Source organism: Podarcis melisellensis (genome assembly GCF_964234715.1).
Source record: "Podarcis melisellensis genome assembly, chromosome: Z".
Classification (NCBI taxonomy): Eukaryota; Metazoa; Chordata; class Lepidosauria; order Squamata; family Lacertidae; genus Podarcis; species Podarcis melisellensis.
In genome coordinates, this window is record NC_138547.1 from 47483211 (window position 1) to 47497546 (window position 14336).

The window sequence follows — 14336 nt, forward strand, 5'->3', positions numbered from 1 at the left end:
GTAGATTTCATAGTGAGTAACTGGGAAATAATGCATTGAAAAGGGTCCACATAACAGGTGCTGAACTTTCATTCAGGATGCAGTACAGTATCATACCAGAACTTGTTCCAGGCACTCTTGGAGAAAACTGATTTCTAGATCCATTTCAACTGAGGTTTAGGTCCAGTTTTGCTACAGAAATAGCCTTGGTAACCCTATACGGCAGCCTCTGTCGGGAGAGAGGCAGGAAAATGTGTTCTTGCCCCTTGACCTCTCAATGGCTTCTGATACAAGCAACTCCCCATTCACATGTCGTTTTCAGTGCCACAAGGAAGGGGCAGGGGCAGAAAAGGGCAGAAGGGACTTGCAAGCATCCCACTGATGTGTGCAGCAACCCTGAATTGTATCCTTTATAAGTGCCTGTACCATTGACCATGGTATCCTTTGGAGCAGCTGTTTGAGTTGAGGTGGGCAGCATTGTTCCTACTTGGATGTTCATTTCTATAAGATGATGCTTGGGGGGGTATCATTTGGCCCCATGGAGCTTCAGTGTGGGGTTCCTCAGTGTTTGATTTTTATCCCCCATGCTGTTTAACCTCTACATGAAACTACTCAGTGCAGTGCAGAATTCAGTGGCCAGGTTGCTTACTGGATCAAGATGGTTTGAGCATATTACACCGATCCTGGTCTGACTGCACTGGCTACCAATTAGTTTCCAGGCCCAATTCAAAGTGCTGGTTTTGACCTATAAAGCCTTAAATGGCTCAGGACCGCAATACCTCAAGGACCGCCTTTTTCCATGTGAACCTACCCAGACCCTGAGATCATCTTCTGAGGCCCTTCTTTTTGTGCCTCCTCAAGAGGTCCGGAGGGTGGCAACATGAGAATGGGCCTTCTCTGCAGTGGCTCCCCATCTGTGGAATGCTCTCCCCAGGGAAGTTAGGCACCAGGCAAAACTGTTCCTTTTTAACCAGGCCTTTGGTTGATTTTATTGACATCCTGTGCCCTTTTAAAATGTGGCGTTTTTTATGGGGGAGGGGTAATTGGGTTGTTGTTGCTTTTATTGTGATTATGTATTTATATTTTGATTTTGTTCTGTGAACCACCCTGAGACCTCCGGGTATAGGGCAGTATATAAATTCAATAAATAAATAAATAAATAAATAAATCTGAAATTTTGGAGCATGTTGCCAGCAATATGTCAATGGCACACCGTATTACTTCTTCACTGTCACTGCAGATTGTGACAGCAGTCACGAAATTAAAAGACCCCTGCTTCTTGGGAGGAAAACAGTGACAAACCCTAGACAGCATCTTAAAAAGCAGACATCTTGCCACCGTATAGTTAAAGCTATGGTTTTTCCAGTAGTGATGCATGGAAGTGAGAGTTGGACCATAAAGAAGGCTGATCGCCGAAGAATTAATGCTTTGAATTCTGGTGCTGGAGGAGACTCTTGAGAGTCCCATGGACTGCAAGAAGATCAAACCTCTCCACTCTGAAGGAAATCAGCCCTGAGTGCTCACTGGAAGGACAGATCCTGAAGCTGAGGCTCCAATACTTTGGCCACCTCATGAGAAGAGGAGACTCCCTGGAAAAGACCCTGATGCTGGGAAAGATGGAGGGCACAAGGAGAAGGGGGCGACAGAGGACAAGATGGTTGGACAGTGTTCTGGAAGCGGCCAGCATGAGTTTGACCAAACTGCGGGAGGCAGTGGAAGACAGGAGGGCCTGGCATGCTCTGGTCCAGGGGGTCACGAAGAGTCGGACACGACTAAACAACTCAACAACAACAACAGCAATTACTTCTTCACACCTGCAGGAGTAGCAGTGGATGTACTGGACCTTGCCTCGTTAGTCGAGTAGATGAGAGCCAACTCACAAGCTCAATCCATTGCCAGTGGGCAGTTCCCTAGAGAGGATGGTTGGGAGATGGCCTGCTTTTGACGGGGGTACACTCCCTCTGAAAGAGTGGGTATGTAGTTTGGGGCTACCTCTGGATGCTTTGCTGTCTTGAGGCTCAGGAAACCTTGGTGGTGCAGAATGCCTTCCATCAGCTTCAGCTGGTTTCCCAGCTGTGCCTCTATCTGGACAGGGACAGCCTAGCTTCTGTCGTTTATGCTCTGTTAAATTACTGCAATGCATCATATGTGGGGCTGCCTCTGAAGATGGTTTGGAAACTTCAGCTGGTACAGCATTCAGCAGCCAGGTTGCTCACCAGGGCAACAAGATGTGGGCACACAACATCGATCCTGGCTTGACTGTACTACCTGCCAATACTTTCTGAACCCCATTCAAAGTTGTACTTTTCACCTGTAAAGCCTTAAACAGCTCACTGTCTCTGACACTGGCCTTATTATTTCAGAAACATGATTGAACTGAGGGGAGGAAATGATTTTCAGAAGAGAATCTTTGCAAAATATTAAAATATTGAGAACGACATTCTTTCCTCATTCTGCTTCTCCCCTCCCCTTAAATTTCAGTACAGTGGTACGTTGGGTTACATACGCTTCAGGTTACATATGCTTCAGGTTACAGACTCTGCTAACCCAGAAATATTACCTTGGGTTAAGAACTTTGCTTCAGGATGAGAACAGAAATCATGCTCTGGTGGTGCAGCGGCAGCAGGAGGCCCCATTAGCTAAAGTGGTGCTTCAGGTTAAGAACAGATTCAGGCTAAGAATAGACCTCCAGAACGAATTAAGTTCTTAAACCAAGGTACCACTGTACTTGGATATTGGAAACTTGTACCGGAACCACAGTACAGAGCTTGGGCTAATATTGTGCTTAACCAGCCCCTGCTTTTAGTATAATTATTTTAGGTTATAAACAAGGTGCTTAGGTTATAAACTCAGACTTGCAAAGCGCTGCAGTTTCCCTTCCCTTCCTTATTTGTTGATGCCTTTGGGGAGGAGGAAGATCTTCAGCAAATCTGCTGCTTCTTTCTCCACCTCTTCTTCCCTGCAAAGGGGCACCCAGTCCCCTACCGAGAACCTAAGAAGCCTTGAGAGTGTGTGCCATCACTTGCTGGAGCTCTCTAGTTGTTTGGGGATGCTGAAGGTTCTCACATATCACCAAAGGCAGCAAAGGCAGATATTAAGACGGGATCTGGATTTGGCTAGCGAAAAACCCCAGAAATAAATTGGGAGCTCACAACCATGCTCTTGACTGATATTAGGACGGAGAGGCCAGGGGGTCCCTACTCAGGACGCCTGGTGAACTTCAGCTTTCGCTGTATTGCTTTCCAGAGTAGGGAGCCTTATCCTGCTGGGAAGAAAGCAAGAGGCTAACTCCAGAGAGAGCTCCCAGCTTAGAGGGTCCCTTGAGCATATATGATATGGTTGCCCGGAGCCCAGGGGTGCCACCTTGAATAAAATATTGCGGGGGCCTACCTAAGCCCCATCCCACATGACACAGTGCACACACACCATTTGAATGGGAATGCCCATCAACTTTAGGGGGACCTGGCCCCTTCAATGTTTTATTGTGGGGTCTGAAGCCCCCACGGCCCTTAGAAGTTGGCTTCTGCCAAGAGGCTCATGCCAGCAGCTGGCAAAAGGCCAGGGCATTGGTGAGATGGATGCCAGATCTTTATCTGCCGTCAACCCACTCTGCAAAATAAGCTAATCAAGAGCCTCTGGCTCCAAGCTGGGGGTGCATTTTAGCACTGATTTTAGCACTGTGAGTGCAAGCGCCCCCCCCAATGTTGCGCCCGGTGCGGCCGGCCCCCCCTGCACCCCCATGCTACGCCACTGTTAAAGTGTTGCTTTCAGCTTCACAACAGAAGTACTCTCAACATATTTAAGTAACAATTTTATTTATTAATAAAGGAATATATACCATTAAATATATCAAAGCAGGTTACAAAATCAGAAAGATAAAAGTCATAGGATATAACCATAAACACTAAAAACAATCCAAAAGGAAAAAAGTTAAAGGCGCACCCATATACCATTGCGGGAGGTGTGCCCACATAGGCCTGGTGGAATGAAACAGCAGGCGTTTAAAAGTTGGCACAGAAAGTGCCCTCTTAATCTCTATTGGCAAGGAGTTCCACAGGTCTGGGCTGATGACTCTAAAGGCTCGGTTTCTCATTGCTGTCAATGGAGCCTCCACAATTCAGGGAATATAAATGCATGCCCCAGAAATTTAAGAAATGAGCTCTCAGGTGCATGCTTGGGTGAAAAGTGGGTCCTGCGTCTCAAAAGGCTAAACTTTAAGGGACAGTGGCTACCAGATTCCAAAGAACCAGTTCTGTCCAGGGGGAAGTAGGGAAGGCAGAAACCTCAACAGGATCCTGAGAATACTTCTCTGGACAGCTATGGCAAGGACTGCAATAAAACAGTGATATATGAACAGTGCCGGATTTACATATAAGGCTAAGCAAGCTATAGCTTAGGGCCCCACTCTCTTGCTGGGGGGGGGGGGGGGGGAAACAGCGATAATTTGTTGTTGAAAAAAGAAAGCTGGACATATAAAGAGCCCCATTACCTCCAGTAGCTTAGGGTGTTATCAAACCTAAATCTGGCCCTGGACATGAAAGGCAAGAGCAACAAGTGATTTCTTAGCAGCAAGCTAAAGCCAAGTGCTGCTGATCTTCAGAAAACCTTTTCACAGACTGTGCTCAGAAGACTAATCTCTATTCAATACAGTGGTACCTCAGGTTACAGACGCTTCAGGTTACAGACTCCGCTAACCCAGAAATAGTACCTCTGGTTAAGAACTTTGCTTCAGGATGAGAACAGAAATTGTGCAGCAGTGGTGGGAAGCCCCATTAGCTAAAGTGGTGCTTCAGGTTAAGAACAGTTTCATGTTAAGAACGGACCTCCAAAATGAATTAAGTACGTAACCAGAGGTACCACTGTACTTTTAAAATAATTAAAGGAATATAACTGATAAGAGAAATATATATGAAAATATATATCTCTCAGTTTTCTTTATTTTTCTTCAGTGGCTCCTCTTCCTCCTCCTCTTCCTCCTCCTCTTCCTCCTCCTCTTCCTCCTCCTCCTCTTCCTCTTCCTGCTCCTCTTCTTCCTCCTTCTCTTCCTCCTCTTCCTTCTCTTCTTCTTCCTCCTCTTCTTCCTGCTCCTCCTCCTCTTCTTCCTCCTCTTCCTTCTCTTCTTCTTCCTCCTCTTCTTCCTGCTCCTCCTCCTCTTCTTCCTCCTCTTCCTCCTCCTCTTCCTTCTCCTCTGCCTCCTCCTCTTCCTCCTCTTCCTTCTCTTCTTCCTCTTCTTCCTTCTCCTCTGCCTCCTCCTTCTCTTCCTCCTCTTCTTCCTTCTCCTCTGCCTCCTCCTTCTCTTCCTCCTCCTCTGCCTCTTCTTCTTCTTCTTCTTCCTCTTCCTCCTCCTCCTCTTCTTCCTCAAGTGAAAGAATAGCTGAGGGAAAAGCCAAAGAAGCACCGGTTAAAATTGGTATATGGCATGTACAACCATAAACTGTATTTTCACAGACCCTCCAAATGTCCTATTTCCCAGGGATGTCCCTGATTTAGAGAAGCCATCCCTGTTTTCAGTTAGATTCCAGAATGTCCTACTTTTCCTTAGGATGACCCTATTTTCATCAGAGAAATGTTGGAGGGCATGTTTCCATTATGCTGTACTTTCATTTTTTATGGCAAAAATGGACAACCAAGGAAGACAGGAAATCCAGGCCACAAGGAGGACAGCAAACCTTGGTGCCCTTCAGAGGCACATGTGCAGTCTGCTACTGGCCTCTGGCCTCCTGTACAGGGTAAACACCACTCCTGCCAAGACTTCTGCCCAGTGAAGGCGATCCGGCAAGGTTAGCATCTCCCAAAAAGGCACCCTGAGCTCTGCTCCAGACCAAGGGGGGAGAGCTTTGGCCCTCCAGGTGCATTGGACTCCAGCTCCCATAAGCCCCAGCCAACATGGCCAGTGGTCATTACGGATGATGGGACGTAGTTCAACATCATTTGGAGGGCCATATCACTGCCCTCAGAAAAGGCAGCAGCCCCTGAATTAGCAAGTGCAGGATTCTCAAAAATACCTCTTCCTTGCATTCCCTGGCTTTTTCTGCGTATCATTGCAACTTCTCTATACATTGACTTCACCTCCCTCTTAAGTCTTCTGACTTCCATCCTCAGTGCTTCAATTTCCTGGAGAGGACAGAGATTGGTAGATATTTACTTCAAACATTTACAGAAGATGCAGAAGCCCTGGCTGAAGAATTCAGGAATAACAACAACAAACCTAAGCCAACAGTGCTATTGCTGAGAAGGAATTCCACCCCAGGATGCTAAAGGCATTGCAGGCAGAGCCCAGAGAGCTCTTTCCCTAGCCTGCAGGTGCCAGAAGGCCACGCGCTGGTGTTACAGCGGTGGTACTTCAGAGGAGTATGGGAAAAGGCTGCTCTGGATTATGAGTATATAAATGGCATTGCCTGATGTTTTAAGCAGGCCCTTTTTCTGGCAATTTAAATGATTAAAGTTGACTTGATTAACTCCATCCTCCACCTGCCCTTATGGCTTTACCTGAACAGAAGTTCCAGCCCGTCTTTGATCAACTGGGTTCTCTTCAGCTGCCATCAAGTTCTCCTTAGTTACAAATAAGGCACATTTCAATTATTATAGAAACCAGTTAACATTTAATGATGAAAATCCCATATTTCTGGCTGAAACCAGGCACACAATAAGAAAAATGAGTATGCATGATTGTATTTCATGCTTGTTCAGAATGTTTGTGAACTAGACAACTGCAGTTTTAAACTGGCCCTTTTTTGAGTGATTTAAATAATTAAAGTTCAATCAACTCCACCCTCCACCCACCCTTCTGACCTTACCTGAGAGAAGTTACGACAGATTCTGTATCACACTGCATTTCTTCAATCCTTATCAAGCTCTCCTTAGGTGCAAAGCAGGCAATTTCCATTATTATAGAACCAGTTTTTCATGTGTGCTTTTCATGAACTAGGTGAACTAGACAGCCACTGTTTTAAACTGGCCCTTTTCCTGGCAGTTTAAATGATTAAAGTTGACTTCATTAACTTCATCTGCCAACTACCCTTCTGGCCTTACCTGAGCAGCTTGTCCTGGACCACAGCGGATCCCTTCACCCTCCATCAAGCTCCCAGGTGTGGATCTGTTGTCCTGACCTGAGTACAAAAGAAGTGATTTTACACCTCCATTCCAACATGAAACAAAAGCCCAGAGCCTGGCTTCATGCTCCCCCTCATCTGGAATATGGTCACTTCCAGCACCCTCCCAGGCCAAGGATCTCCTTGTAGAGGACTGCCTGTATGACAGAGAGTGTTTCTGTGGAGTGTCACCTCTCTCTGCTGGAGCAAGCCACCTCTCCAGCAGAAAAATGGTAGATTGGAAGTGGCCATCCCCGAATTACCTAGGCAAGTATGCATGCCACACCTCAGCCAAAAGAGCTGCTATAACTCAGGAAAAGAGCATCTATGCTGTGGCTCTGGATGGCCAGCATTCTGCTTGGGAAGCCCTGTCTCTCGAATTCAACTATCCCACACAAGGCCATGCAGCCAAAGAGCTGCCTCACCAGGCAGTTACAGTTTCCCCTGGCTGGTCAACATAGTCCCTCTTCCAAACGCACACAGCTTCAGTCTAGCACCTATTTCCTATCTTTCTAGGAGAAGGGTTAAGATCCACTACCACTGCTGAGACTGCTTTCCTTGCACACTTTTGTCTGACTGAGATGACCTCTGGTGGGATCCTTCACCTAATGCTTTCTTCTTAGTCGCAGCTGCAAAAACCACAAACACCAATTTAGGAAAGGCATCAAGTTGAGTCCTAAGGCTGCAATGCATCTCCATTCAGTCCACAGCCTGGACCACAAAGTGTTGTGGTCAACACCCCACACACAATGGAACGTTGCTGGTTTCCTCCTTCATACTAGCATGCAGTGTAACAGCTGTTGAGGAAAATACCAAAAGCTCTCACAGCCTGCTACACAAACCATAAGAGTCTACCCAGCCCTCTTCCTCCCCTATCCCAACAGATAACCAGCTCTTGAGTTTATAAATGAGTTCCCTCTTTCCCCAACCCATTCCATATGCATCCTGACCCAACTATCAGGATTTGCCATCTGACCAAGTTTAGGTGCCTAACTCTACAGTACTGCTGATACACCAGAGAGGCAATAGCCTGCCACTCACTAACCTAACTGCAGCCTTGCAGGAAAAGAATATAAGACCAGTCAGATATTTTGCGGTTCAGAGGATGCACACCCCAACCTAATTAGCACAAGCACCCATTAGAAATTAGCAGACCAATCCCCTACAGTGTACACCCTCCCCAACCAAAACCAAGTCAGCTCACCGCCAGAAACTGGGATCCTTGTTCCTGTAGCTCCTTTACCAAATTTCATGGCAGGTTTTCGTCCATGAGAAACCATGACATGTTTTTTCTATGAGACACATGACCCAAATATCAGAGGAGACATTTTTTAGGTATCTGTCATTCATATACTTTAAAGTGGAAGGATTTCAGGGGCAGGTGCTCTTTTTCTGCAGGGGGGTGGGGATTCCCAAAAAAGCACTATTCAGACCTGCATTAATGGCCTATGAGAAATAGGCTCATAGCCGTGTGACAACTGCACATCATGCTGTTGTGTTTAAGGGCTGATGTTGCACTTCCAGGTAGAAGAGCTCTTTGGCATTATTTAGGCTGTGTCAATTGACTTTGTGACATGATGGGGGGCGTTATTGTTTTTAGAGTATTTACCTGCGACCTATTGTGTGGGAATCTCAAGGCACTTTACAACAATGTCAGAAAATATGCAAACATTGAAATACAGCAAAATAAACAGGCCAAAGTAAAAATATCCTTAATAGCCCGTACTGGTTGGCAGCAGCATTCCTCCAAATGCATGATGGATAAACATGCTTCCCACCTGGACCAGAATTGCACCTATGTTGGCAAAGGCCTCCTTTCTAGAAGGGGTAGCAGTGGCTGCCCCCACTCACTGCTCTCTTCTCCCAGGCATCTGAAGACATGAACAGCTCACTTTCTCTACTTGTGTACCACAAGCCTGAATTGCAAGACAGTTCCCACTTTGGTACAATGGGGAACAAACATGCAGGGGACGAGTTCTGAGGGTCCCCAACAAAGTCATTTCCCTAGGCCAACATGCCACCCTGCTGCTGGCTGCCAACCCACAGGGAAACTGCACTATTTTCCCCACAAACCGAATAGGATGGGGACTGTAACATAGGACTTCCTAACTTGTGAGTTCTATTGAACCACTGTGGCTTCCTCAGTTTAAAGCATGGCAACTCAGGTGAGCCATTAAGCTAGAAGCTGCCTTCTGGAAATGTGGCATGCAGGAGAAGAAGGACGGACCCCGGGATTGGCTGCCTGCCTTCCTTTTGCCTTACACCTCACAACATCCTTCCCCAGCCTGGTGCCCTCCAGGTGTTCCAGGGCTCCATCTCTCATCAGACCACGACCGCACAGTCAGGGGTCAGGGATGGGGGCAGTTGTCCAAACCAGCTGGAGAGGCTCAAGGTGGGCATTACTGCCTCAAAGCTCTTTCCCTACCTCTCAATCTGGACTTACCTGGCCTTGCCCCTGACCGCCTTTAGCCACATCAGCTGTGCTCAGAGCTGGGACAGACCCCTCTGGAGACTTAAAGGTAGAGGAAACAGCCTGGGTCCCCTGGAGAGCACTCTCAAAGGAGATGCCCTCAAAGCTGGACACACTTTTCTTACTCCCAGACTTCAGGCTAGAGAATGTCGCTGCACGCTTGCGACCCATTCCCTGGGTAGAAGAAACCTCATCCAGAGAAGGATTTTCTCGCCCTGGGGGGGAAGCACTTTGGCCATTGCCACGGCATGTGGAGCTCTCCCTGGGAGCTGGACTTTCATCAATCATAAAGGAAACACTTCGGCTGATGCCACGGCGGCGTGATGAGCCCAGCCTAAGAGCCGGCTTTTCTTGGCCCGGGAGGGAAACACTTCCAGTGAAGCACCCGGAAGGTCGTATGGCATGCCCTCGGACCCGTGGGTATACATGGGCCATAGGCTGGCAGAAAAGTAAGGGCTTGATCACATCTGCGGTGCTCAGCTCAGGGGCTGGCAATGGAGCTCTGCCAGAGGAGGAGGAGGCGCCCCATCCAAACAGTTGTGGATAAGGGTGCTGGGACCTCGGCTCTTCCTGGCCCAAGACAGCACTGCTTTCAACAGCAGTGCTGGGAACTGAAGCTGGGCGCTCAGTGGACTCTGGATCAGGCTGGGGAAGAGAAGGCTCATCCAGCGATTCAGCTGGGGTCTCGGCAGGGGACTTGGGAGGGGACTTGGTTGAACTTTTCTTCTCCATTCTGTGGACGTCTTCTGTGGTCTTCTGACCAAAGCACCGGCTGATTTCAAAGGCTATTTTTTATTAAAGCTTGAAAGACAAGGAAAAAACAGTATACAGAAATCAATGTCAGATATCAAGCATTTTTTAAACATAAAATCTATAAGAAAGAAAAGAAGAAGACTTCTGATTCTTCATCTAACAACTTTAAAAACTTATGCAAAACTCTTTCTTCATATTAAAATCCAATTCTTCTTTCCATAAACCAACCTCTCCCCCCCCCAGTCTTTGAACCCAGATTATCACAAGTTCATGTTCCTTTCAGTGCAAAAAAGGGTTTCCCTTTTAATTCCCTCATTAATAAATGTCAACAGTGATTTTTCTCTAATTAAGCACATCAACTTTGCTATCTCAGCCAAATCCATTGATTTCAATAACCATTCTTCCACTGTAGGTAGTAAGAAGTCCTTCCATCTTTGTACATGGAATAATCTGGCTGCTGTGATCATATACTGCTGGTGCCTTCCTTATTCTTTTTCTAGTTAGAATAATAGAATTGTAGAATTGGAAGGGACCCTGAGGGTCATCAAGACCAACCCTCTGCAATGCAGGAATCCCAACACATGGTCTCCTATCCAATATGAAACCATGTTGGAGGGACTTACAGAACTTTGTCAATCTGTATTTAGAGGGCAAGTCAGACCCAATGCGAGAAACAGCTCCAATTTTGTGGTGGGTGGCAGAAGATTTCCCTAAGACCATTTGGAGCAAGTAATGAAGAACCTACTCAACCTTTCTTTTTTGTCCGGTGGCTTGCTAGTTCCATTAAGTCCTTCAAGTGTGACTACAGCTTTAGTATGTCTGTTATTAAAAATGAAACACCTTTTTCAATTTGAAAACTGTTTAATGATCTTTACCTATCCTGGGAACACTACACGGCAGTCAGTGGTGGGCAGTTCCACAGACCCTCCTCCTCTGCTCAAAATGCATCCAGACCCACCAGCCTTCCCTTTCTCCATTTATCATAGCCGTACTTCTCTCTGTGCTCACCAGGATGTTACAATAAGTAAAATCAACTCCTGTCTCCGAATTATACACTAGAACACCTGAAATATTATTGTGTTCTGAGCCTGAAGGCAGAAATGGGCAGCGAAGGCAATACAGTCCCATTTACTCGGCTTTCTAGTCTCTCTTTCCATAGTCTCTCTTTCGCTTCCTGACCTAACGTTTGCCTCGCTTAACATAATTAATTCGTAAGTGAAGTTTTTACTCTTCCATTCAAGCAGTACAGGAAGTAAGAACGTGTAAAAAGGAATTCTACTTCTAGAATTCCCAACTCCTGACATAAAACAGGATAAAGTTTGCCTTTAAATACTACGCGTTAGAAACAGAATTTTAAGGGGCAGTCTTTTCTGGCAGTGCCAAATAAAGCTACTGACCCATTTCTAAGTCCTAAAATCCACAATTTCTCTGGATACCTGAAAAACCCAGTGGTGTATGTTGCCTTTCCAAAGTTCAAACCATGTGCAAGGCAGCTTACAAAAAATAAAATATTATATATTTTGTGCAAACACAGCAAAACTAGTCATAAGCAATGAACAAAATGCCAAAAGGTACACAACCAAATTGAAAAAAATCCACGTAAATCATAATATTCCACATAAATCATATGATCCAAAATAAAGATGTAAAAAATTAATATCAGCAACAGCAAAAATCCCCGTCACCCCCTCCCCCGAAAAAGAACCGAGCCCTCTTTTATAAATTGTAAAAGAGAAAACCACTGGAAATTGTAACCTTCCACTATTAATTTGGTCCTTGTTTTAATTTTACAATCTCCTCGTTTCGACTTTAAGAACTCTCGACAGGTTAACCATTTCTCTTTATCCGTCACCCTTTTTCTGTAAAAAGCGGCTTCTGGTGAAACCCAAAATGGAGTCTTTGCGCATAAACTAACTTTATATCTATTTCCAGATTCTTAACACGCCACGCACGTCTAACAGACTGGTTCTTAAAGTGCGCAATTACTTTAATTTTATCTACCACAAATATCCAAGCCATCTAACCCTTAAATCCCAACCTTCTAATTCCCAAAGTCTCTTATTTCTCAATATCCTCCATTCCGTTAATCGCACCAAGCAACAAGCTGTAAAGCAGAAGTCTAAAACGCAAGCTTTCCTTCGCATCTCGCAGAACTTTAAATGTAATTCGTGGGTTTTTTTTCCACCTTACCTACAAACCTAGGTCTTTTTGCCGTTTAAATGGTAAATCAGTAGTCAACCCATACTTTTTGGGGAAAAGTTGTCTGGGTCACAGAAAACCTACCGAATAAGAAGAATTGGAGTTTCTGCCGCTTTCTGCAAGCAACGCCAGCCGAATTCCCACCTGGGATAAGTCGCCGCGTGCCCCGATCTGAGGCGTCGGAGAAAGACTGGGGCGGGCGGCAAGTGGGAGGGGAAAGTCGTGCGCTTGTGTCTCGTGAGAAAAGGCTGATGCTCCCAGGAGGCAGCCTGCTTGCAGACAAGGGGGCAGAGCCGGGGGCGGGCAGAGATGCAGCCTGGCCTTGGGGTGCCCGCCTCTGCCCGTGCGCGTTGCCGCGGGGCTCTTGCTAACGGGCTGGTTTCTGGGTGAAAGGGTCCTGGATGCTCGTCACCAAGGTGGCTGCTAATTGCGCTGGTGGCGCTTGGCTCTTTCTCTCTTCCTTGGTTGAGAGGTGGAATACCAGGTGTGCGGGGCTGCCTCTAAGCCCATCAAGGCCACAGGCTGCTAGCATGACTCATCCCGGCTTTCTCATCTGAGGGGAAAGTGTGTGGGGGGGTGTTTGTTTAATCTTAACCGCCATCCTGCTGGCTTTGGCAGCTTCACTGGGCTATACTGGGCCAGTCCCTTACCAACCACTTAGCCTACCTCACAGGGTTGTGGTGAAGATGCAATCAGGGGAGAGACCTGAGGCTTTGCTTCTGGATGTGTAGAACCCTGGCATGCTGCAGGCAGTGGAATGAATGCCCATGGGTGGGCCAAGAGAGGGGGCATAATGCAATAGTGGAGACTGAAGGGAGGACAATGAAAGTGAAGCAACATGGACACAGAAAGAGAGAGAGAGAGATGGCAGAGAGAGGAAGGGAGACCAGGCAAGGAAGGAGCGAGAGAGCATCACAGGAGCCAGCTCTCACAGGCCCAGGTCCCCTTGGACCCCTTTCACAATAAAATATTTGAGGGGGACGGGCCCCCCAAGTTGATGTGTACTGCCATTCAAATGGTGTGCATGCACCATGTCATGTGATTGATTATGTGGGGTGGGAATATTTATTCAAATTGGCAGCCTGGAGGGCACAAAAAGAATGAGGAGAACCAAACGGCATTTGGAAAGGGGGAGGGCAGTAGAAGTGACACCTGCAACCTGCTCCAGGGTGGGCATTGCATCCAACGGGAAGAGGGGTTACGGCAGAGGAGGAGGTTGTGAGAGGTGGGAGTTGGGGTAGGGTAGGGATTGCTAGTAGCAGCATAATGTCCTGTGCTGGCCCTGGTGACCCTAATTCAGAATCCCTGAGTTGAACTCTCCAGATTATGGGATGTCAAATACAGAGCAGTCAAATACTACATTCCTAGAGAGGGATGTTTGTCCAGCCAGTAGATAAACTTCCTGTTTCCTTCTGACCAGAGATGGGTGTGACTAAACTATTTTATACCTTTTATACAAGACTGTATCATGTCTATTCCTTTTAGGAGGGAATAAAGGGGAATAAAGAGGGACGTGGGTGGCGCTGTGGGTAAAACCTCAGCGCTTAGGACTTGCCGATCGTTAGGTCAGCGGTTCGAATCCCCGCGGTGGGGTGTGCTCCTGCTGCTCGGTCCCAGCGGCAGCCAACCTAGCAGTTCGAAAGCAAGTAGATAAATAGGGACTGCTTACTAGCGGGAAGGTAAATGGCGTTTCCATGTGCTGTGCTGGCTCGCCAGATGCAGCTTTGTCACGCTGGCCACGTGACCCGGAAGTGTCTCCAGACAGCGCTGGCCCCCGGCCTCTTAAGTGAGATGGGCGCACAACCCCAGAGTCTGTCAAGACTGGCCCGTACGGGCAGGGGTAC

General features: G+C 46.9%; 1 long non-coding RNA gene across 1 annotated transcript; it reads right to left on the minus strand.

Annotated features, from left to right (window-relative positions):
• Positions 1 to 5291: 5291 nt before the first annotated feature.
• Positions 5292 to 6536, minus strand: LOC309361358. Its single transcript, XR_014164445.1, has 3 exons — positions 6469 to 6536; positions 5985 to 6093; positions 5292 to 5353 (listed from the first exon to the last, which is right to left on the minus strand). It is a non-coding gene; the product is annotated as an uncharacterized lncRNA (long non-coding RNA).
• Between the last annotated feature and the right edge of the window lie 7800 nt (positions 6537 to 14336).